Source organism: Pseudophryne corroboree, chromosome 2 (assembly GCF_028390025.1).
Source record: "Pseudophryne corroboree isolate aPseCor3 chromosome 2, aPseCor3.hap2, whole genome shotgun sequence".
NCBI lineage: Eukaryota > Metazoa > Chordata > Amphibia > Anura > Myobatrachidae > Pseudophryne > Pseudophryne corroboree.
The window spans coordinates 544,337,440-544,360,724 of record NC_086445.1 but is presented as its reverse complement, the minus strand read 5'-3'; the positions used below and the strand labels follow the sequence as shown (position 1 = coordinate 544,360,724).

The following is a 23,285-nucleotide window of genomic DNA, read 5'->3' as shown; positions in this document are numbered from 1 at the left end:
GGGGGGAGGCATCTGCGGTGGGTCGCGGCAGCCGGCGTTAAGAAGCCCATAGGCTAGGGTATCCAAAGATGGCGATACCCTCAGGAGCAAAAACGTGGCGGACGGGGGTTAGTACATACGAAAATGCGATAAAACGGGGGTTTTATCGCATTTTCCCTTAAGTACATCCCACCCACAGACTTTTACGTTTCTGGTAAAATATTTAACCTCCAAGGGTGGTAAAATTTATGAAGTTACGATACACCTTTTTTGGGTATCTGGGCTCTAGGTCGACCATGAAAAGGTCAACAGTCATTAGGTTGACCATTAATGGGGACATGCATTAGGTCGACATAGACAAAATGCTGACATGGTTAATAGGTCGGCAGCGCTTATGTTCGACGAGTACAAAAGGTCGACGGGTTCAAGAGGTCAAAACACATTTTTGGGGGGGTTTAGCATTTTAATCAACTTTTTCATACTTTACCATCTACATGGACTACGATTGGGTCGTAGTCCATGCCGAGGCACCTTGCACGAAGCAAGGCAAGTGTGGTGGAAAGATGACTTCAGGTGGCCACTGCGGAACAGGCCCAAATAATCTCAGAAGGAATCTGGCTGCTTGGACTCAGAAGAACACTCAGATCTTCTCCAAATACACTGATCACCGACACCGTCACTTGCATTCAGTGACACGATCGAAGTATATGTATGGCTTAGCTTTAAGCTCTTAATCGTTTGTAGTTTATCTCAGAGGTAACAAGTCCAGTCCAGAGATAGACCACCCTTACTATATCTAAGACTCACAGTAAGGGAGCAGTAGGTGTATACTGGTATGGATGTACCGGCAGTGCTGGAGCAGAGGTAGATCGCCACCAGGCGATTATATAACTACATAACCCAGTAACAGGCAACCAGGAACACCCTCTAACCTTCAAAAAGGAGCACACATTATCCTTACTAGATAAAACAAATACATTTAATCAATGAAAGAGACACCTATCTGCAATAACATATCAGCAGAGACTTTACACAAGGGTCACAAGCCGGGGGTGATAGTTGGGGCGGCTGCCTGTTGCCCATCACTGATACAATTACTTGAAGATGTCTGGTATACATGATCTGTCCTTGGACAAGAATATCATTGTGTGGTACCCACGTTTGGAGTACCCCTGCTGTATCTTGTAACAGCCCTAAACGGCAGCCAGTAATGCCTACAAGGCTAGTTAAGTGGCCCGTAAGGATTAATTATTTTCCCCCCTGCGCTGCCTAGCAACGTCTTGCTGAGAGGAAGAGCACTGGGACCCTGGGGAATCCAGCCCTAGAAGGGAGAGCGGGAAGCCTGGCTGCACCGGGATTGGAGGAGAAAAAGTGCGGGAAGACAGGAGGAGGGACTCACCGAGGGCATAAGTGTGCCGGAGCGCGGTGTAGAGAGAGGCGGCTGAAAGGCGCGCTGCAGACGGAGATGGGCCGGGAGCCACTGCTGCTGCAGGCGGAGACACGCTGGCGGGGAGTGACAGCCGCTACCAGAGCCGGAGGCAGGTCTGCTGCCACTGGCGGAGACCCGCTGTTGGAGCCGTGGCCGGAAGCTGAGTGGAGAGAGAGAGAGAGGCAGCCGAGATAAAGACCCGCTGGGGAACGCCGGCCAGCGAGAGGGGATACACGCCACTGAGTGAGCAGCGCAGCAGGAGATATGAGCGCCCAGGCCAGCAAGAGTCGTGCCCCACCGTGTCAGCACAGATCAGTGGGGAGAGCACTGACATCCCACAGGTACCCTCTCTATAGACCTGTATGCGGTCACCCCCTCACTTCAGCAGGGTTATGGCTAGTGAGAGGCTCTCACTGACAGTGTCCTCTGGGTAAGAAGGGGGACGCCCCTAACCCTAAAAAGCCAATACAGATCTGTTTTCAATCCCCTGTTTGCCTCCTGCCAGTCGAAACTCTTGCTTCTCCCCACCAGCGTATATAGGTGGGCATGTGAGGTTTGGTACAGCGCTAGGCCTTGGAGAGAGATAGTGACACTTATGCTGACCCCTGTATGAACACTGAGGCATGTAATCACTAGAGATGAGCGCCTGAAATTTTTCGGGTTTTGTGTTTTGGTTTTGGGTTCGGTTCCGCGGCCGTGTTTTGGGTTCGAACGCGTTTTGGCAAAACCTCACCGAATTATTTTTGTCGGATTCGGGTGTGTTTTGGATTCGGGTGTTTTTTTCCAAAAACACTAAAAAACAGCTTAAATCATAGAATTTGGGGGTCATTTTGATCCCAAAGTATTATTAACCTCAAAAACCATAATTTACACTCATTTTCAGTCTATTCTGAATACCTCACACCTCACAATATTATTTTTAGTCCTAAAATTTGCACCGAGGTCGCTGTGTGAGTAAGATAAGCGACCCTAGTGGCCGACACAAACACCGGGCCCATCTAGGAGTGGCACTGCAGTGTCACGCAGGATGTCCCTTCCAAAAAACCCTCCCCAAACAGCACATGACGCAAAGAAAAAAAGAGGCGCAATGAGGTAGCTGTGTGAGTAAGATTAGCGACCCTAGTGGCCGACACAAACACCGGGCCCATCTAGGAGTGGCACTGCAGTGTCACGCAGGATGGCCCTTCCAAAAAACCCTCCCCAAACAGCACATGACGCAAAGAAAAAAAGAGGCGCAATGAGGTAGCTGTGTGAGTAAGATTAGCGACCCTAGTGGCCGACACAAACACCGGGCCCATCTAGGAGTGGCACTGCAGTGTCACGCAGGATGGCCCTTCCAAAAAACCCTCCCCAAACAGCACATGACGCAAAGAAAAAAAGAGGCGCAATGAGGTAGCTGACTGTGTGAGTAAGATTAGCGACCCTAGTGGCCGACACAAACACCGGGCCCATCTAGGAGTGGCACTGCAGTGTCACGCAGGATGTCCCTTCCAAAAAACCCTCCCCAAACAGCACATGACGCAAAGAAAAAAAGAGGCGCAATGAGGTAGCTGTGTGAGTAAGATTAGCGACCCTAGTGGCCGACACAAACACCGGGCCCATCTAGGAGTGGCACTGCAGTGTCACGCAGGATGTCCCTTCCAAAAAACCCTCCCCAATCAGCACATGATGCAAAGAAAAAGAAAAGAAAAAAGAGGTGCAAGATGGAATTATCCTTGGGCCCTCCCACCCACCCTTATGTTGTATAAACAAAACAGGACATGCACACTTTAACCAACCCATCATTTCAGTGACAGGGTCTGCCACACGACTGTGACTGATATGACGGGTTGGTTTGGACCCCCCCCCAAAAAAGAAGCAATTAATCTCTCCTTGCACAAACTGGCTCTACAGAGGCAAGATGTCCACCTCATCTTCACCCTCCGATATATCACCGTGTACATCCCCCTCCTCACAGATTATCAATTCGTCCCCACTGGAATCCACCATCTCAGCTCCCTGTGTACTTTGTGGAGGCAATTGCTGCTGGTCAATGTCTCCGCGGAGGAATTGATTATAATTCATTTTAATGAACATCATCTTCTCCACATTTTCTGGATGTAACCTCGTACGCCGATTGCTGACAAGGTGAGCGGCGGCACTAAACACTCTTTCGGAGTACACACTTGTGGGAGGGCAACTTAGGTAGAATAAAGCCAGTTTGTGCAAGGGCCTCCAAATTGCCTCTTTTTCCTGCCAGTATAAGTACGGACTGTGTGACGTGCCTACTTGGATGCGGTCACTCATATAATCCTCCACCATTCTATCAATGTTGAGAGAATCATATGCAGTGACAGTAGACGACATGTCCGTAATCGTTGTCAGGTCCTTCAGTCCGGACCAGATGTCAGCATCAGCAGTCGCTCCAGACTGCCCTGCATCACCGCCAGCGGGTGGGCTCGGAATTCTGAGCCTTTTCCTCGCACCCCCAGTTGCGGGAGAATGTGAAGGAGGAGATGTTGACAGGTCGCGTTCCGCTTGACTTGACAATTTTGTCACCAGCAGGTCTTTCAACCCCAGCAGACCTGTGTCTGCCGGAAAGAGAGATCCAAGGTAGGCTTTAAATCTAGGATCGAGCACGGTGGCCAAAATGTAGTGCTCTGATTTCAACAGATTGACCACCCGTGAATCCTTGTTAAGCGAATTAAGGGCTGCATCCACAAGTCCCACATGCCTAGCGGAATCGCTCCATGTTAGCTCCTTCTTCAATGCCTCCAGCTTCTTCTGCAAAAGCCTGATGAGGGGAATGACCTGACTCAGGCTGGCAGTGTCTGAACTGACTTCACGTGTGGCAAGTTCAAAGGGCATCAGAACCTTGCACAACGTTGAAATCATTCTCCACTGCACTTGAGACAGGTGCATTCCATCTCCTATATCGTGCTCAATTGTATAGGCTTGAATGGCCTTTTGCTGCTCCTCCAACCTCTGAAGCATATAGAGGGTTGAATTCCACCTCGTTACCACTTCTTGCTTCAGATGATGGCAGGGCAGGTTCAGTAGTTTTTGGTGGTGCTCCAGTCTTCTGTACGTGGTGCCTGTACGCCGAAAGTGTCCCGCAATTTTTCTGGCCACCGACAGCATCTCTTGCACGCCCCTGTCGTTTTTAAAAAAATTCTGCACCACCAAATTCAAGGTATGTGCAAAACATGGGACGTGCTGGAATTTGCCCATATTTAATGCACACACAATATTGCTGGCGTTGTCCGATGCCACAAATCCACAGGAGAGTCCAATTGGGGTAAGCCATTCCGCGATGATCTTCCTCAGTTGCCGTAAGAGGTTTTCAGCTGTGTGCGTATTCTGGAAAGCGGTGATACAAAGCGTAGCCTGCCTAGGAAAGAGTTGGCGTTTGCGAGATGCTGCTACTGGTGCCGCCGCTGCTGTTCTTGCGGCGGGAGTCCATACATCTACCCAGTGGGCTGTCACAGTCATATAGTCCTGACCCTGCCCTGCTCCACTTGTCCACATGTCCGTGGTTAAGTGGACATTGGGTACAACTGCATTTTTTAGGACACTGGTGAGTCTTTTTCTGACGTCCGTGTACATTCTCGGTATCGCCTGCCTAGAGAAGTGGAACCTAGATGGTATTTGGTAACGGGGGCACACTGCCTCAATAAATTGTCTAGTTCCCTGTGAACTAACGGCGGATACCGGACGCACGTCTAACACCAACATAGTTGTCAAGGACTCAGTTATCCGCTTTGCAGTAGGATGACTGCTGTGATATTTCATCTTCCTCGCAAAGGACTGTTGAACAGTCAATTGCTTACTGGAAGTAGTACAAGTGGGCTTACGACTTCCCCTCTGGGATGACCATCGACTCCCAGCGGCAACAACAGCAGCGCCAGCAGCAGTAGGCGTTACACGCAAGGATGCATCGGAGGAATCCCAGGCAGGAGAGGACTCGTCAGACTTGCCAGTGACATGGCCTGCAGGACTATTGGCATTCCTGGGGAAGGAGGAAATTGACACTGAGGGAGTTGGTGGGGTGGTTTGCGTGAGCTTGGTTACAAGAGGAAGGGATTTACTGGTCAGTGGACTGCTTCCGCTGTCACCCAAAGTTTTTGAACTTGTCACTGACTTATTATGAATGCGCTGCAGGTGACGTATAAGGGAGGATGTTCCGAGGTGGTTAACGTCCTTACCCCTACTTATTACAGCTTGACAAAGGGAACACACGGCTTGACACCTGTTGTCCGCATTTCTGGTGAAATACCTCCACACCGAAGAGCTGATTTTTTTGGTATTTTCACCTGGCATGTCAACGGCCATATTCCTCCCACGGACAACAGGTGTCTCCCCGGGTGCCTGACTTAAACAAACCACCTCACCATCAGAATCCTTCTGGTCAATTTCCTCCCCAGCGCCAGCAACACCCATATCCTCCTCATCCTGGTGTACTTCAACACTGACATCTTCAATCTGACTATCAGGAACTGGACTGCGGGTGCTCCTTCCAGCACTTGCAGGGGGCATGCAAATAGTGGAAGGCGCATGCTCTTCACGTCCAGTGTTGGGAAGGTCAGGCATCGCAACCGACACAATTGGACTCTCCTTGTGGATTTGGGATTTCAAAGAACGCACAGTTCTTTGCGGTGCTTTTGCCAGCTTGAGTCTTTTCAGTTTTCTAGCGAGAGGCTGAGTGCTTCCATCCTCATGTGAAGCTGAACCACTAGCCATGAACATAGGCCAGGGCCTCAGCCGTTCCTTGCCACTCCGTGTGGTAAATGGCATATTGGCAAGTTTACGCTTCTCCTCCGACAATTTTATTTTAGGTTTTGGAGTCCTTTTTTTTCTGATATTTGGTGTTTTGGATTTGACATGCTCTGTACTATGACATTGGGCATCGGCCTTGGCAGACGACGTTGCTGGCATTTCATCGTCTCGGCCATGACTAGTGGCAGCAGCTTCAGCACGAGGTGGAAGTGGATCTTGATCTTTCCCTAATTTTGGAACCTCAACTTTTTTGTTCTCCATATTTTATAGGCAGAACTAAAAGGCACCTCAGGTAAACAATGGAGATGGATGGATTGGATACTAGTATACAATTATGGACGGACTGCCACGGTTAGGTGGTATAAAAAAACCACGGTTAGGTGGTATATATTGTAATACAATTATGGATGGACGGACTGCCTGCCGAGTGCCGACACAGAGGTAGCCACAGCCGTGAACTACCGCACTGTACACTGGTTGATAAAGAGATAGTAGTATACTCGTAACAACTAGTATGACTGACTATGACGGTATAAAGAATGAAAAAAAAACCACGGTTAGGTGGTATATATTGTAATACAATTATGGATGGACGGACTGCCTGCCGAGTTCCGACACAGAGGTAGCCACAGCCGTGAACTACCGCACTGTACACTGGTTGATAAAGAGATAGTAGTATACTCGTAACAACTAGTATGACTGACTATGACGGTATAAAGAATGAAAAAAAAACCACGGTTAGGTGGTATATATTATAATACAATTATGGATGGACGGACTGCCTGCCGACTGCCGACACAGAGGTAGCCACAGCCGTGAACTACCGCACTGTACACTGGTTGATAAAGAGATAGTAGTATACTCGTAACAACTAGTATGACACTATGACGGTATAAAGAATGAAAAAAAAACCACGGTTAGGTGGTATATATTATAATAATACAATTATGGATGGACGGACTGCCTGCCGAGTTCCGACACAGAGGTAGCCACAGCCGTGAACTACCGCACTGTACACTGGTTGATAAAGAGATAGTAGTATACTCGTAACAACTAGTATGACTGACTATGACGGTATAAAGAATGAAAAAAAAACCACGGTTAGGTGGTATATATTGTAATACAATTATGGATGGACGGACTGCCTGCCGACTGCCGACACAGAGGTAGCCACAGCCGTGAACTACCGCACTGTACACTGGTTGATAAAGAGATAGTAGTATACTCGTAACAACTAGTATGACTGACTATGACGGTATAAAGAATGAAAAAAAAACCACGGTTAGGTGGTATATATTATAATACAATTATGGATGGACGGACTGCCTGCCGACTGCCGACACAGAGGTAGCCACAGCCGTGAACTACCGCACTGTACACTGGTTGATAAAGAGATAGTAGTATACTCGTAACAACTAGTATGACACTATGACGGTATAAAGAATGAAAAAAAAACCACGGTTAGGTGGTATATATTATAATAATACAATTATGGATGGACGGACTGCCTGCCGAGTTCCGACACAGAGGTAGCCACAGCCGTGAACTACCGCACTGTACACTGGTTGATAAAGAGATAGTAGTATACTCGTAACAACTAGTATGACTGACTATGACGGTATAAAGAATGAAAAAAAAACCACGGTTAGGTGGTATATATTGTAATACAATTATGGATGGACGGACTGCCTGCCGAGTTCCGACACAGAGGTAGCCACAGCCGTGAACTACCGCACTGTACACTGGTTGATAAAGAGATAGTAGTATACTCGTAACAACTAGTATGACTGACTATGACGGTATAAAGAATGAAAAAAAAACCACGGTTAGGTGGTATATATTATAATACAATTATGGATGGACGGACTGCCTGCCGACTGCCGACACAGAGGTAGCCACAGCCGTGAACTACCGCACTGTACACTGGTTGATAAAGAGATAGTAGTATACTCGTAACAACTAGTATGACACTATGACGGTATAAAGAATGAAAAAAAAACCACGGTTAGGTGGTATATATTATAATACAATTATGGATGGACGGACTGCCTGCCGACTGCCGACACAGAGGTAGCCACAGCCGTGAACTACCGCACTGTACACTGGTTGATAAAGAGATAGTAGTATACTCGTAACAACTAGTATGACACTATGACGGTATAAAGAATGAAAAAAAAACCACGGTTAGGTGGTATATATTATAATACAATTATGGATGGACGGACTGCCTGCCGAGTGCCGACACAGAGGTAGCCACAGCCGTGAACTACCGCACTGTACACTGGTTGATAAAGAGATAGTAGTATACTCGTAACAACTAGTATGACTGACTATGACGGTATAAAGAATGAAAAAAAAACCACGGTTAGGTGGTATATATTATAATACAATTATGGATGGACGGACTGCCTGCCGACTGCCGACACAGAGGTAGCCACAGCCGTGAACTACCGCACTGTACACTGGTTGATAAAGAGATAGTAGTATACTCGTAACAACTAGTATGACACTATGACGGTATAAAGAATGAAAAAAAAACCACGGTTAGGTGGTATATATTATAATACAATTATGGATGGACGGACTGCCTGCCGACTGCCGACACAGAGGTAGCCACAGCCGTGAACTACCGCACTGTACACTGGTTGATAAAGAGATAGTAGTATACTCGTAACAACTAGTATGACACTATGACGGTATAAAGAATGAAAAAAAAACCACGGTTAGGTGGTATATATTATAATAATACAATTATGGATGGACGGACTGCCTGCCGACTGCCGACACAGAGGTAGCCACAGCCGTGAACTACCGCACTGTACACTGGTTGATAAAGAGATAGTAGTATACTCGTAACAACTAGTATGACTATGACGACGGTATAAAGAAAGAAAAAAAAAATACCACGGTTAGGTGGTATATAATTATACAATTATGGATGGACGGACTGCCTGCCGAGTGCCGACTGCCGACACAGAGGTAGCCACAGCCGTGAACTACCGCACTGTACTGTGTCTGCTGCTAATATAGACTGGTTGATAAAGAGATAGTATACAACAATATACTACTATACTGGTGGTCAGGCACTGGTCACCACTAGTCACACTGGCAGTGGCACTCCTGCAGCAAAAGTGTGCACTGTTTAATTTTAAATTAATATAATATTATGTACTCCTGGCTCCTGCTATAACAACCTGCAGTGCTCCCCAGTCTCCCCCACAATTATTATAAGCTTTTATACATTGATGTGCAGCACACTGGGCTGAGCTGAGTGCACACAGACTGAGTCACACTGTGTGACTGCTGTGTATCGTTTTTTTCAGGCAGAGAACGGATATAGCAGAGAACGGATATATTAAATAAAAGTTAACTTAACAACAACTGCACTGGTCACTGTGGTAAACTCTGTCTGCACAATCTCTCTCTCTTCTAATCTATTCTAATGGAGAGGACGCCAGCCACGTCCTCTCCCTATCAATCTCAATGCACGTGTGAAAATGGCGGCGACGCGCGGCTCCTTATATAGAATCCGAGTCTCGCGAGAATCCGACAGCGTCATGATGACGTTCGGGCGCGCTCGGGTTATCCGAGCAAGGCGGGAAGATCCGAGTCGCTCGGACCCGTGAAAAAAAAAGTGAAGTTCGTGCGTGTTCGGATTCAAAGAAACCGAACCCGCTCATCTCTAGTAATCACCTTACCTTTTCTGTGGATACAAATACGGTTAGTACCGTTAGCCATTGCTACTGTGCGGTATCACCAACAGTCAGTTCTGCATACCTCCTACAAATATTTACGGTACCTTACGTCCACTGACGTCTTCCCAGGAGTGCACTGTTAGAGTGCAAGTGTGCTGTTAAAGAGACACTGACCTTACACGCTCACTGAGGCGTGGGAACTGAACATTAGTGCCTGGGGTACAGCGCCACCCTATGGACAGTTTAGGAGGTGTATCTAAAATATTGTCAAGACGTTTCTTGCCCTAAGATATTATTACTTTTCAAATGATTGCCATTGCACGTGATATATTTGATTGTCTAATTAAGTTATTGTCATGCCTTTGAGATACCTAAGCTGTGATTACTGTTATAGACAGGAAAAGAATCAGGGTATTGTAATGGGGATCCGGTCTGAAGATCGACAGTGTCTAGGTCGACAATGTTTAGGTCGACCACTATAGGTTGACAGTCACTAGGTCGACATGGATGGAAGGTCGACAGGGTTTCTAGGTCGACAGGTCTAAAGGTCGACATGAGTTTTTCACATTTTTTTTTTTGTGTGGATTTTTTCATACTTGACGATCCATGTGAACTACGATTGGAACGGTAAAGTGTGCCGAGCGAAGCGGTAGCGGAGCGAAGGCTCCATGCCCGAAGCATGGCGAGCAAAGCGAGCCATGCGAGGGGACCCGGTGCACTAATTTGGGATCCCGGTCACTTTACGAAGAAAACGACACCAAAAATAAATAAATCCTCATGTCGACCTTTAGACCTGTCGACCTAGCACATGTCGACCTAGAAACCCTGTCGACCTTCCATCCATGTCGACCTAGTGACTGTCGACCTATAGTGGTCGACCTAAACATTGTCGACCTAGACACTGTCGATAAAACGAACCACACCCATTGTAATGATGTTCAACCTATGCAATTGCTTCTAATGAGAATTGAGTTATAGCGGTGACTGATACTCTCAGTTCAATAAATGTTTGTCACCGTCTCCCTGTGTAGTGGTCCTTGAGCACACTCTGTTTGGGTTGTTCTCCCAGGGTCCTCCTGGTCCTTCTGTCCCAGCTTTACAGGTGACGAGAAAAACAGTCGCTGGCCTCGACATTTATGAGGATTGGACACGGCCGACCAGAAACCGACTGAGCTTCAGATATGAACCCACTTTATAGCTATATTACAATTGTCTTAGGTGACACTAATATTACTGTTTCCAGGTACCCGAGCATGACACTCAAATACAAGGAATCCAACACAGCCGGCAATGACGTCTTCCATAAATTCTCTACCTACATCAAGAACCAGTCACCAGAACATGATGATCGTGAGTACACGGAATACACAATAATAATAATAATAATAATATTGGATCACAGTCCGATACATCCATGCTTCATGGCATGGACTCCATCAATAGGGAATAACACATAACCTGGTCATTTTACTTAGAAATGACTGCTATGTGTTCCCGTGATCCGCTATAGATAGATGGTGTCTAAGGGGGATGTAGTTACATTGCTGGCAGTCAGAATCTCGGCGGTCAGGATACCGACGCCGGAATCCCAACCACTGACAATGGCCCTCATTCCGAGTTGTTCGCTCGGTATTTTTCATCGCATCGCAGTGAAAATCCGCTTAGTACGCATGCGCAATGTTCGCACTGCGACTGCGCCAAGTAACTTTACTATGAAGAAAGTAATTTTACTCACGGCTTTTTCTTCGCTCCGGCGATCGTAATGTGATTGACAGGAAATGGGTGTTACTGGGCGGAAACACGGCGTTTCAGGGGCGTGTGGCTGAAAACGCTACCGTTTCCGGAAAAAACGCAGGAGTGGCCGGGGAAACGGTGGGAGTGCCTGGGCGAACGCTGGGTGTGTTTGTGACGTCAACCAGGAATGACAAGCACTGAAATGATCGCACAGGCAGAGTAAGTCTGGAGCTACTCTGAAACTGCTAAGTAGTTAGTAATCGCAATATTGCGAATACATCGGTCGCAATTTTAAGAAGCTAAGATTCACTCCCAGTAGGCGGCGGCTTAGCGTGTGTAACTCTGCTAAATTCGCCTTGCGACCGATCAACTCGGAATGAGGGCCTATGTCACAAGGTATAGTTGATCTCACAATTCAAAGTTTGTGTAATATTACAGTTACTGTGAGACTACCAGGTTTCCTGGATTTTCATGTTCAAAAATAATTACAATTCTAAGACCAAATCTGCATTTGTGAGGGCGCCGCGGCAACGCGTGTTCTCCCGCAGAAATAATCAGCGGCTGAGTGACAGACCCCATTCTATTTTCAGATCTAGAAAAGAGTTTCCTGCGGTCGCTGCTAATGCCTGACCATTACCTGAAGACCCCGCTACCTCACAAACTGGCCAAGGACCCCAAAATAACTGTGTCACAAAGGAAATTCCTGGACGGAGATAATCTGACCCTGCCGGACTGTAATCTCTTGCCCAAACTGTACATCATCAACGTAAATTGTATATGCATTGTAATAAGGGACCAGGAGTCCAAATTATGGATGTAGGGACTAGGGAGAGGTCAGTAACTGTATAATTGTCCTGGTTTTTGGACCTACCTAATTTTGGTTTTTAATGCCTTGCATAGTTGCATTAAATTTAGCATTTTGTAACATTTACTACATACATAGGTTTCCCTTCAGTGCTTTTCAGCCAAGTTTTTATATGAGCAGGCAGACGCTCATTGCCATTACATACAGCTGCTCTCTGGAAACAACTGTAGTCCATCAATACATCGCAGTGCTGTATTGTAATTCCGGACATCTTCACCTGATGATAAAAAACGTAGCTGCAAAGCACAGAAAAAGTCAGAAGCATAAAGCAAAACATATTTAAACGTATAAAAACAAATATATTTACAAATATATACCTTGAAATTGTATAACAGAAACTGTGGGAAAATGTACAAGGCCTAATGCTGGCCATACATTAATACGACCAGCATCCGATCCGATTCCTCATAAGATTTCCCTTCAATCCCCCGGGAGCCCCAAGCACACGATTTGGAGTTTCATGTGCATACGATGAATCATACAATCTATCAATCGATTGTGTGCCTCACAAAAAGCACGTGATCACCTGGAAGGAAATGCCACTCAAAAACACATTACTGAGACTCGTACTGCAGGTACCAGAGGCCTGGTGTAATGATACAGCGGCGCTACCTATCTAGCTACCTCTGTTTGGCTGTTACCAGTGACACATCCAGTTGCTGGTATTTCATCCATTAGCACTGTAACTATATTATATTAACACGTAAGTATAGGGGTCACTTATTGGCTATTTCCATCGCCATTTAAATTTCAAAGAAGTACTAAAAATCCAGCAACTTAATTTGCACAAAAGGCGCCCCCTTCTGGCACACCCAGGCTACTGCAAGCAGACTAACTATTAAAAAAGACACAATATTAGACTTAATACTTACAAATGGAGACAGAATATCGGAAGTAAAAGTGGGTGAAAACCTGGGACCCAGTGATTATCAGGCGAGGGCCGGTGCTAGGGTGTTCGGCACCCCCCTGCAAACTATATATTTGCGCCATCCCATATTTCACAAAGGGTCAGCGCGCGCCAAAGAAAAAGGGGTGTGGTCTCACAAGGAAGGGGCATGGCCACACAATAGTACCCACATTTAAAATTACGAAACACAGTAGCACAATCTTATTCACCTTATATGTAATGCCCCCCCAGTAGTAGTAGTAGCGTCCTTATACGTAATGCCCCCCAGTAGAAGTAGTAGCGTGCTTATACGTAATGACCCCCAATAGTAGTAGTAGCATCCTTATACGTAATGCCCCCCCAGTAGTAGTAGTAGCATCCTTATACGTAATGCCCCCCCAGTAGTAGTAGTAGCGTCCTTATACGTAATGCACCCCCAGTAGTAGCGTCCTTATACGCAATGCCCCCTCCCCCAGTAGTAGCGTCGTTATACGTAATGCCCCACTGTAGTAGTAGCGTCCTTACATGTAATGCCCCCCCCCAGTAGTAACTAATGATGTGCACCGGACATTTTTCGGGTTTTGTGTTTTGGTTTTGGATTCGGTTCCGCTGCCGTGTTTTGGATTCGGACGCGTTTTGGCAAAACCTCACCGAACTTTTTTTGTCGGATTCGGGTGTTTTTTTCAAAAAACCCTCAAAAACAGCTTAAATCATAGAATTTGGGGGTCATTTTGATCCCATAGTATTATTAACCTCAATAACCATAATTTCCACTCATTTTCAGTCTATTCTGAACACCTCACACCTCACAATATTATTTTTAGTCCTAAAATTTGCACCGAGGTCGCTGGATGGCTAAGCTAAGCGGCACAAGTGGCCGACACAAACACCTGGCCCATCTAGGAGTGGCACTGCAGTGTCAGGCAGGATGGCACTTCTAAAAAATTGTCCCCAAACAGCACATGATGCAAAGAAAAGAAGAGGCGCACCAAGGTCGCTGTGTGACTAAGCTAAGCGACACAAGTGGCCGACACAAACACCTGGCCCATCTAGGAGTGGCACTGCAGTGTCAGGCAGGATGGCACTTCAAAAAAATTGTCCCCAAACAGCTCATGCTGCAAAGAAAAAAAGAGGCGCACCAAGGTCGCTGTGTGACTAAGCTAGTATACTTGACGACACAGAGGTAGGTAGAGCAGTGGCCTTCCATACCGTACTGCTATATATACTGGTGGTCACTGTGTCAGCAAACTGCAAAACTAAAATGCACCACAGGTATAGAATGTAGATGGATAGTATACTTAATGACGACACAGAGGTAGGTACAGCAGTGGCCTTCCGTACCGTACTGCTATATATACTGGTGGTCACTGTGTCAGCAAACTGCAAAACTAAAATGCACCACAGGTATAGAATGTAGATGGATATTATACTTAATGACGACACAGAGGTAGGTACAGCAGTGGCCTTCCGTACCGTACTGCTATATATACTGGTGGTCACTGTGTCAGCAAACTGCAAAACTAAAATGCACCACAGGCATAGAATGTAGATGGATAGTATACTTAAAGACGACACAGAGGTAGGTACAGCAGTGGCCTTCCGTACCGTACTGCTATATATAGTATACTGGTGGTCACTGTGTCAGCAAACTGCAAAACTAAAATGCACCACAGGTATAGAATGTAGATGGATAGTATACTTAATGACGACACAGAGGTAGGTACAGCAGTGGCCTACTGTACCGTAATGCTATATATTATATACTGGTGGTCACTGGTCAGCAAAACTCTGCACTGTACTCCTCCTATATAATATTAATTATACTGGTGGTCCCCAGTCCCCACAATAAAGCAGCACACTGAGCACAGATATGGGGGTAAATTTACTAAGATGGGAGTTCTATTTCAGAGGGGATGTTGCCCATAGCAATCAATCAGATCCTACTTCTCATTTATCTAGCACCTTCTAGAAGATAATACCTGGTATCTGATTGGTTGCTATGGGCAACATCCCATCTGAAATAGAACTCTCATCTTAGTAAATTTACCCCATGGAGTGTTTTTCAGGCAGACAACGTATACTGGTGGTCACTGTCAGCAAAACTCTGCACTGTACTCCTGCTATATAATACAGCTGCTCCCCAGTCCCCACAATTAAGCAGTGTGAGCACAGATATATGCAGCACACTGAGCACAGATATGGAGCGTTTTTTTCAGGCAGAGAACGGATAAAACTGGTGGTCACTGATCAGCAAAACTCTGCACTGTACTCCTCCTATATTATACAGCTGCTCCCCAGTCCTCCCCACAATTAAGCAATAATGCACAATCAAGTTCAACAATAATGGAGAGGACGCCAGCCACGTCCTCTCCCTAACATTTCCAATGCACAAGTAAAAATGGCGGCGACGCGCAGCTGCTTATATAGAATCCGAATCTCGCGAGAATCCGACAGCGGGATGATGACGTTCGGGCGCGCTCGGGTTAATCGAGCCATACGGGAGAATCCGAGTATGCCTCGGACCCGTGTAAAGTGGGTGAAGTTCGGGGGGTTCGGTTTCCGAGAAACCGAACCTGCTCATCACTAGTAGTAACGTCCTTATGCATAATGCTCCCCCAGTAATAGCATCCTTATATGTACTGCCCCCTCCCACAGTAGTAGTGTCATTATACATAATGCCCCCTCCCCCAGTAGTAGCGTCATTATAAGTAATGCCCCCCCTATAGTAGTAGCATCCTTACATGTAATGACCCCCCAGTAGTAGCATCCATAATGTGCACACACAGACACACTTCACACCCCTACTATACACACACACACACACACCACACACACACACACACACACACACACACACACACACACACACACACACACTTTTCTCTCTCACCCTCCACTTACCTAAGTCTGGCTGGCTGTCACTGTAATTACTCTACCTCTGTACAGCTACAGTAGCCTGGTCCGTGTAGCCCCGCACCCTGCATCCCGTGTAGCTCCGCCCCCTGCACCCCATGTAGCTCCGCCCCCTTTTCATATCTGCAGTGCACACAGCCGCTGTTACAGGTGAGGGGCGGGCAATAGGCATTTCATGCTGTCTGCGCCGCTGCCTGTCATACAGTGACAGGCACAGCAGCCAGCAGCAGGGGTCGGGCCAGGCGGCGCAGCAGCAGGGAAGGGATGCAGAGCAGAGACAGCGCCTCTCCTTCCCAGACACAAAATAATGAAGACAAAGAGATATATCTTGTTAGACAGAAGGAGACTAAGAAGGTAATCAGATGTGCAAAGGCACAAGCTGAGGAGAAAATGGCCCAGTCAGTGGGTAAAGGAGGCAAACTTTTTTTTCGGTATATAAACGAAAGGGGAAAAACAAAAGGCGGAATAATAAAACTAAAGACAGAGACTGGGAGTCTTGTTGAGGGAGACAATGTAATAGCAGATCATCTTAATAATTATTTTTGCTCAGTATTTATTACTGAAAGAGAGGGGAAGGGGCCACAGTTAAGTTGCAGGTATATTCAGGAAAATGAAACAAGTACATTTACAGAGGAGAAGGTCCTAACAGAACTCTCAAAGCTGAAAGTGGACAAATCTATGGGGCCAGATGGGATACATCCAAGGATATTAAAAGAACTTAAAGAGGTGCTGGTAGCACCATTGACAGAATTATTCAACCAGTCTTTAGCTACAGGAGTAATTCCAGAGGACTGGAAAAGAGCAAACATAGTCCCACTGCAAGGAAGAGGCAAACAACTACTGACCAGTGAGTCTTACATCAGTAGTAGGGAAATTGATGGAAACACTCTTAAAAGAAAGAGTTGTAGATTATCTCAAATCCGGCAATTTACAGGATCCCAAACAGCATGGATTCACTGGGGGGAGATCATAACAAATCTTATTGATTTTTTTGACTGTGTGACTAAAGTGATGGATAAAGGTGGAGCCATGGATATAGCTTATCTAGACTTTAGTAAGGCTTTTGACACTGTTCCACATCGCAGACTGCTAAATAAACTTGAAAGTTTGGGATTGGATATTAGGATTATTGAATGGATAAGATCTTGGTTGAAGGATAGAAAACAGAGAGTTGTGGTAAATGGAGTGCATTCACAGGAGGGAAATGTTACCAATGGAGTACCCCAGGGATCTGTACTTGGACAAGTGCTTTTTAATATCTTTATTAGTGACATTGCAAATGGCATTAAAGGGAAAGTATGCCTTTTTGCAGATGACACAAAGGTATGCAACAGGGTAGACACACCAGGTGGGGTAAAACAAATGATTGAGGATCTAGGTAGACTAGAGGAATGGTCAAGAGTGGCAATTACAGTTTAATGCCAAAAAATGCTAAATCATGCACTTGGGTCTCAAAAATCCAAAGGCTAAATATAATATTAATGGCACTACACTGGAAACTACTGAGGAGGAAAGGTATCTAGGAGACTGAGTCACTATTTCAGGTGACTTAAAGGCAGGTAAGCAATGTAACAAAGCAATGAGGAAGGCTAGTCAGATGCTTGGCTGCATTGGGAGAGGAATCAGCAGCAGAAAGAAGTAATAATGCCACTGTATAGGTCATTGGTACGGCCTCATCTAGAATACTGTGTTCAATTCTGGAGGCCATATCTTCAAAAGAATATTAATACATTAGAAACTGTACAAAGAAGGGCAACTAAAATGGTGCATGGCCTACATCACAAAACATACCCAGAAAGACTAAGAAATCTCAATATGTATAGTTTGGAGCAGAGAAGGGAAAGGGGGGACATGATAGAAACTAGAGATGAGCGCCGGAAATTTTTCGGGTTTTGTGTTTTGGTTTTGGGTTCGGTTCCGCGGCCGTGTTTTGGGTTCGACCGCGTTTTGGCAAAACCTCACCGAATTTTTTTTGTCGGATTCGGGTGTGTTTTGGATTCGGGTGTTTTTTAAAAAAAACCCTAAAAAACAGCTTAAATCATAGAATTTGGGGGTAATTTTGATCCCAAAGTATTATTAACCTCAAAAAACATAATTTACACTCATTTTCAGCCTATTCTGAACACATCACACCTCACAATATTATTTTTAGTCCTAAAATTTGCACCGAGGTCGCTGTGTGAGTAAGATAAGCGACCCTAGTGGCCGACACAAACACCGGGCCCATCTAGGAGTGGCACTGCAGTGTCACGCAGGATGGCCCTTCCAAAAAACCCTCCCCAAACAGCACATGACGCAAAGAAAAAAAGAGGCGCAATGAGGTAGCTGACTGTGTGAGTAAGATTAGCGACCCTAGTGGCCGACACAAACACCGGGCACATCTAGGAGTGGCACTGCAGTGTCACGCAGGATGTCCCTTCCAAAAAACCCTCCCCAAACAGCACATGACGCAAAGAAAAAAAGAGGCGCAATGAGGTAGCTGTGTGAGTAAGATTAGCGACCCTAGTGGCCGACACAAACACCGGGCCCATCTAGGAGTGGCACTGCAGTGTCACGCAGGATGTCCCTTCCAAAAAACCCTCCCCAATCAGCACATGATGCAAAGAAAAAGAAAAGAAAAAAGAGGTGCAAGATGGAATTATCCTTGGGCCCTCCCACCCACCCTTATGTTGTATAAACAAAACAGGACATGCACACTTTAACCAACCCATCATTTCAGTGACAGGGTCTGCCACACGACTGTGACTGATATGACGGGTTGGTTTGGACCCCCCCCAAAAAAGAAGCAATTAATCTCTCCTTGCACAAACTGGCTCTACAGAGGCAAGATGTCCACCTCATCTTCACCCTCCGATATATCACCGTGTACATCCCCCTCCTCACAGATTATCAATTCGTCCCCACTGGAATCCACCATCTCAGCTCCCTGTGTACTTTGTGGAGGCAATTGCTGCTGGTCAATGTCTCCGCGGAGGAATTGATTATAATTCATTTTAATGAACATCATCTTCTCCACATTTTCTGGATGTAACCTCGTACGCCGATTGCTGACAAGGTGAGCGGCGGCACTAAACACTCTTTCGGAGTACACACTTGTGGGAGGGCAACTTAGGTAGAATAAAGCCAGTTTGTGCAAGGGCCTCCAAATTGCCTCTTTTTCCTGCCAGTATAAGTACGGACTGTGTGACGTGCCTACTTGGATGCGGTCACTCATATAATCCTCCACCATTCTATCAATGTTGAGAGAATCATATGCAGTGACAGTAGACGACATGTCCGTAATCGTTGTCAGGTCCTTCAGTCCGGACCAGATGTCAGCATCAGCAGTCGCTCCAGACTGCCCTGCATCACCGCCAGCGGGTGGGCTCGGAATTCTGAGCCTTTTCCTCGCACCCCCAGTTGCGGGAGAATGTGAAGGAGGAGATGTTGACAGGTCGCGTTCCGCTTGACTTGACAATTTTGTCACCAGCAGGTCTTTCAACCCCAGCAGACCTGTGTCTGCCGGAAAGAGAGATCCAAGGTAGGCTTTAAATCTAGGATCGAGCACGGTGGCCAAAATGTAGTGCTCTGATTTCAACAGATTGACCACCCGTGAATCCTTGTTAAGCGAATTAAGGGCTGCATCCACAAGTCCCACATGCCTAGCGGAATCGCTCCGTGTTAGCTCCTTCTTCAATGCCTCCAGCTTCTTCTGCAAAAGCCTGATGAGGGGAATGACCTGACTCAGGCTGGCAGTGTCTGAACTGACTTCACGTGTGGCAAGTTCAAAGGGCATCAGAACCTTGCACAACGTTGAAATCATTCTCCACTGCACTTGAGACAGGTGCATTCCATCTCCTATATCGTGCTCAATTGTATAGGCTTGAATGGCCTTTTGCTGCTCCTCCAACCTCTGAAGCATATAGAGGGTTGAATTCCACCTCGTTACCACTTCTTGCTTCAGATGATGGCAGGGCAGGTTCAGTAGTTTTTGGTGGTGCTCCAGTCTTCTGTACGTGGTGCCTGTACGCCGAAAGTGTCCCGCAATTTTTCTGGCCACCGACAGCATCTCTTGCACGCCCCTGTCGTTTTTAAAAAAATTCTGCACCACCAAATTCAAGGTATGTGCAAAACATGGGACGTGCTGGAATTTGCCCATATTTAATGCACACACAATATTGCTGGCGTTGTCCGATGCCACAAATCCACAGGAGAGTCCAATTGGGGTAAGCCATTCTGCGATGATCTTCCTCAGTTGCCGTAAGAGGTTTTCAGCTGTGTGCGTATTCTGGAAAGCGGTGATACAAAGCGTAGCCTGCCTAGGAAAGAGTTGGCGTTTGCGAGATGCTGCTACTGGTGCCGCCGCTGCTGTTCTTGCGGCGGGAGTCCATACATCTACCCAGTGGGCTGTCACAGTCATATAGTCCTGACCCTGCCCTGCTCCACTTGTCCACATGTCCATGGTTAAGTGGACATTGGGTACAACTGCATTTTTTAGGACACTGGTGAGTCTTTTTCTGACGTCTGTGTACATTCTCGGTATCGCCTGCCTAGAGAAGTGGAACCTAGATGGTATTTGGTAACGGGGGCACACTGCCTCAATAAATTGTCTAGTTCCCTGTGAACTAACGGCGGATACCGGACGCACGTCTAACACCAACATAGTTGTCAAGGACTCAGTTATCCGCTTTGCAGTAGGATGACTGCTGTGATATTTCATCTTCCTCGCAAAGGACTGTTGAACAGTCAATTGCTTACTGGAAGTAGTACAAGTGGGCTTACGACTTCCCCTCTGGGATGACCATCGACTCCCAGCGGCAACAACAGCAGCGCCAGCAGCAGTAGGCGTTACACGCAAGGATGCATCGGAGGAATCCCAGGCAGGAAAGGACTCGTCAGACTTGCCAGTGACATGGCCTGCAGGACTATTGGCATTCCTGGGGAAGGAGGAAATTGACACTGAGGGAGTTGGTGGGGTGGTTTGCGTGAGCTTGGTTACAAGAGGAAGGGATTTACTGGTCAGTGGACTGCTTCCGCTGTCACCCAAAGTTTTTGAACTTGTCACTGACTTATTATGAATGCGCTGCAGGTGACGTATAAGGGAGGATGTTCCGAGGTGGTTAACGTCCTTACCCCTACTTATTACAGCTTGACAAAGGGAACACACGGCTTGACACCTGTTGTCCGCATTTCTGGTGAAATACCTCCACACCGAAGAGCTGATTTTTTTGGTATTTTCACCTGGCATGTCAACGGCCATATTCCTCCCACGGACAACAGGTGTCTCCCCGGGTGCCTGACTTAAACAAACCACCTCACCATCAGAATCCTCCTGGTCAATTTCCTCCCCAGCGCCAGCAACACCCATATCCTCCTCATCCTGGTGTACTTCAACACTGACATCTTCAATCTGACTATCAGGAACTGGACTGCGGGTGCTCCTTCCAGCACTTGCAGGGGGCATGCAAATAGTGGAAGGCGCATGCTCTTCACGTCCAGTGTTGGGAAGGTCAGGCATCGCAAACGACACAATTGGACTCTCCTTGTGGATTTGGGATTTCAAAGAACGCACAGTTCTTTGCGGTGCTTTTGCCAGCTTGAGTCTTTTCAGTTTTCTAGCGAGAGGCTGAGTGCTTCCATCCTCATGTGAAGCTGAACCACTAGCCATGAACATAGGCCAGGGCCTCAGCCGTTCCTTGCCACTCCGTGTGGTAAATGGCATATTGGCAAGTTTACGCTTCTCCTCCGACAATTTTATTTTAGGTTTTGGAGTCCTTTTTTTTCTGATATTTGGTGTTTTGGATTTGACATGCTCTGTACTATGACATTGGGCATCGGCCTTGGCAGACGACGTTGCTGGCATTTCATCGTCTCGGCCATGACTAGTGGCAGCAGCTTCAGCACGAGGTGGAAGTGGATCTTGATCTTTCCCTAATTTTGGAACCTCAACTTTTTTGTTCTCCATATTTTATAGGCAGAACTAAAAGGCACCTCAGGTAAACAATGGAGATGGATGGATTGGATACTAGTATACAATTATGGACGGACTGCCACGGTTAGGTGGTATAAAAAAACCACGGTTAGGTGGTATATATTATAATAATAATACAATTATGGATGGACGGACTGCCTGCCGACTGCCGACACAGAGGTAGCCACAGCCGTGAACTACCGCACTGTACACTGGTTGATAAAGAGATAGTAGTATACTCGTAACAACTAGTATGACACTATGACGACGGTATAAAGAATGAAAAAAAAACCACGGTTAGGTGGTATATATTATAATAATAATACAATTATGGATGGACGGACTGCCTGCCGACTGCCGACACAGAGGTAGCCACAGCCGTGAACTACCGCACTGTACACTGGTTGATAAAGAGATAGTAGTATACTCGTAACAACTAGTATGACACTATGACGACGGTATAAAGAATGAAAAAAAAACCACGGTTAGGTGGTATATATTATAATAATAATACAATTATGGATGGACGGACTGCCTGCCGACTGCCGACACAGAGGTAGCCACAGCCGTGAACTACCGCACTGTACACTGGTTGATAAAGAGATAGTAGTATACTCGTAACAACTAGTATGACACTATGACGACGGTATAAAGAATGAAAAAAAAACCACGGTTAGGTGGTATATATTATAATAATAATACAATTATGGATGGATGGACTGCCTGCCGACTGCCGACACAGAGGTAGCCACAGCCGTGAACTACCGCACTGTACACTGGTTGATAAAGAGATAGTAGTATACTCGTAACAACTAGTATGACACTATGACGACGATATAAAGAATGAAAAAAAAACCACGGTTAGGTGGTATATATTATAATAATAATACAATTATGGATGGACGGACTGCCTGCCGACTGCCGACACAGAGGTAGCCACAGCCGTGAACTACCGCACTGTACACTGGTTGATAAAGAGATAGTAGTATACTCGTAACAACTAGTATGACACTATGACGACGGTATAAAGAATGCAAAAAAAACCACAGTTAGGTGGTATATATTATAATAATAATACA

At 46.3% G+C, this 23,285-nt stretch overlaps 1 long non-coding RNA gene across 1 annotated transcript in view; it reads left to right on the top strand.

Annotated features, from left to right (window-relative positions):
* The window catches only part of LOC135050953 (uncharacterized), a 54,731-nt gene extending 42,218 nt beyond the window's left edge, over positions 1-12,513 (top strand). Inside the window, exons 2-3 of the long non-coding RNA XR_010241943.1 lie at positions 11,102-11,208; positions 12,183-12,513. This is a non-coding gene — a long non-coding RNA (uncharacterized LOC135050953). The remainder of the gene's footprint in view (positions 1-11,101; positions 11,209-12,182) is intronic.
* Positions 12,514-23,285: the final 10,772 nt, after the last annotated feature.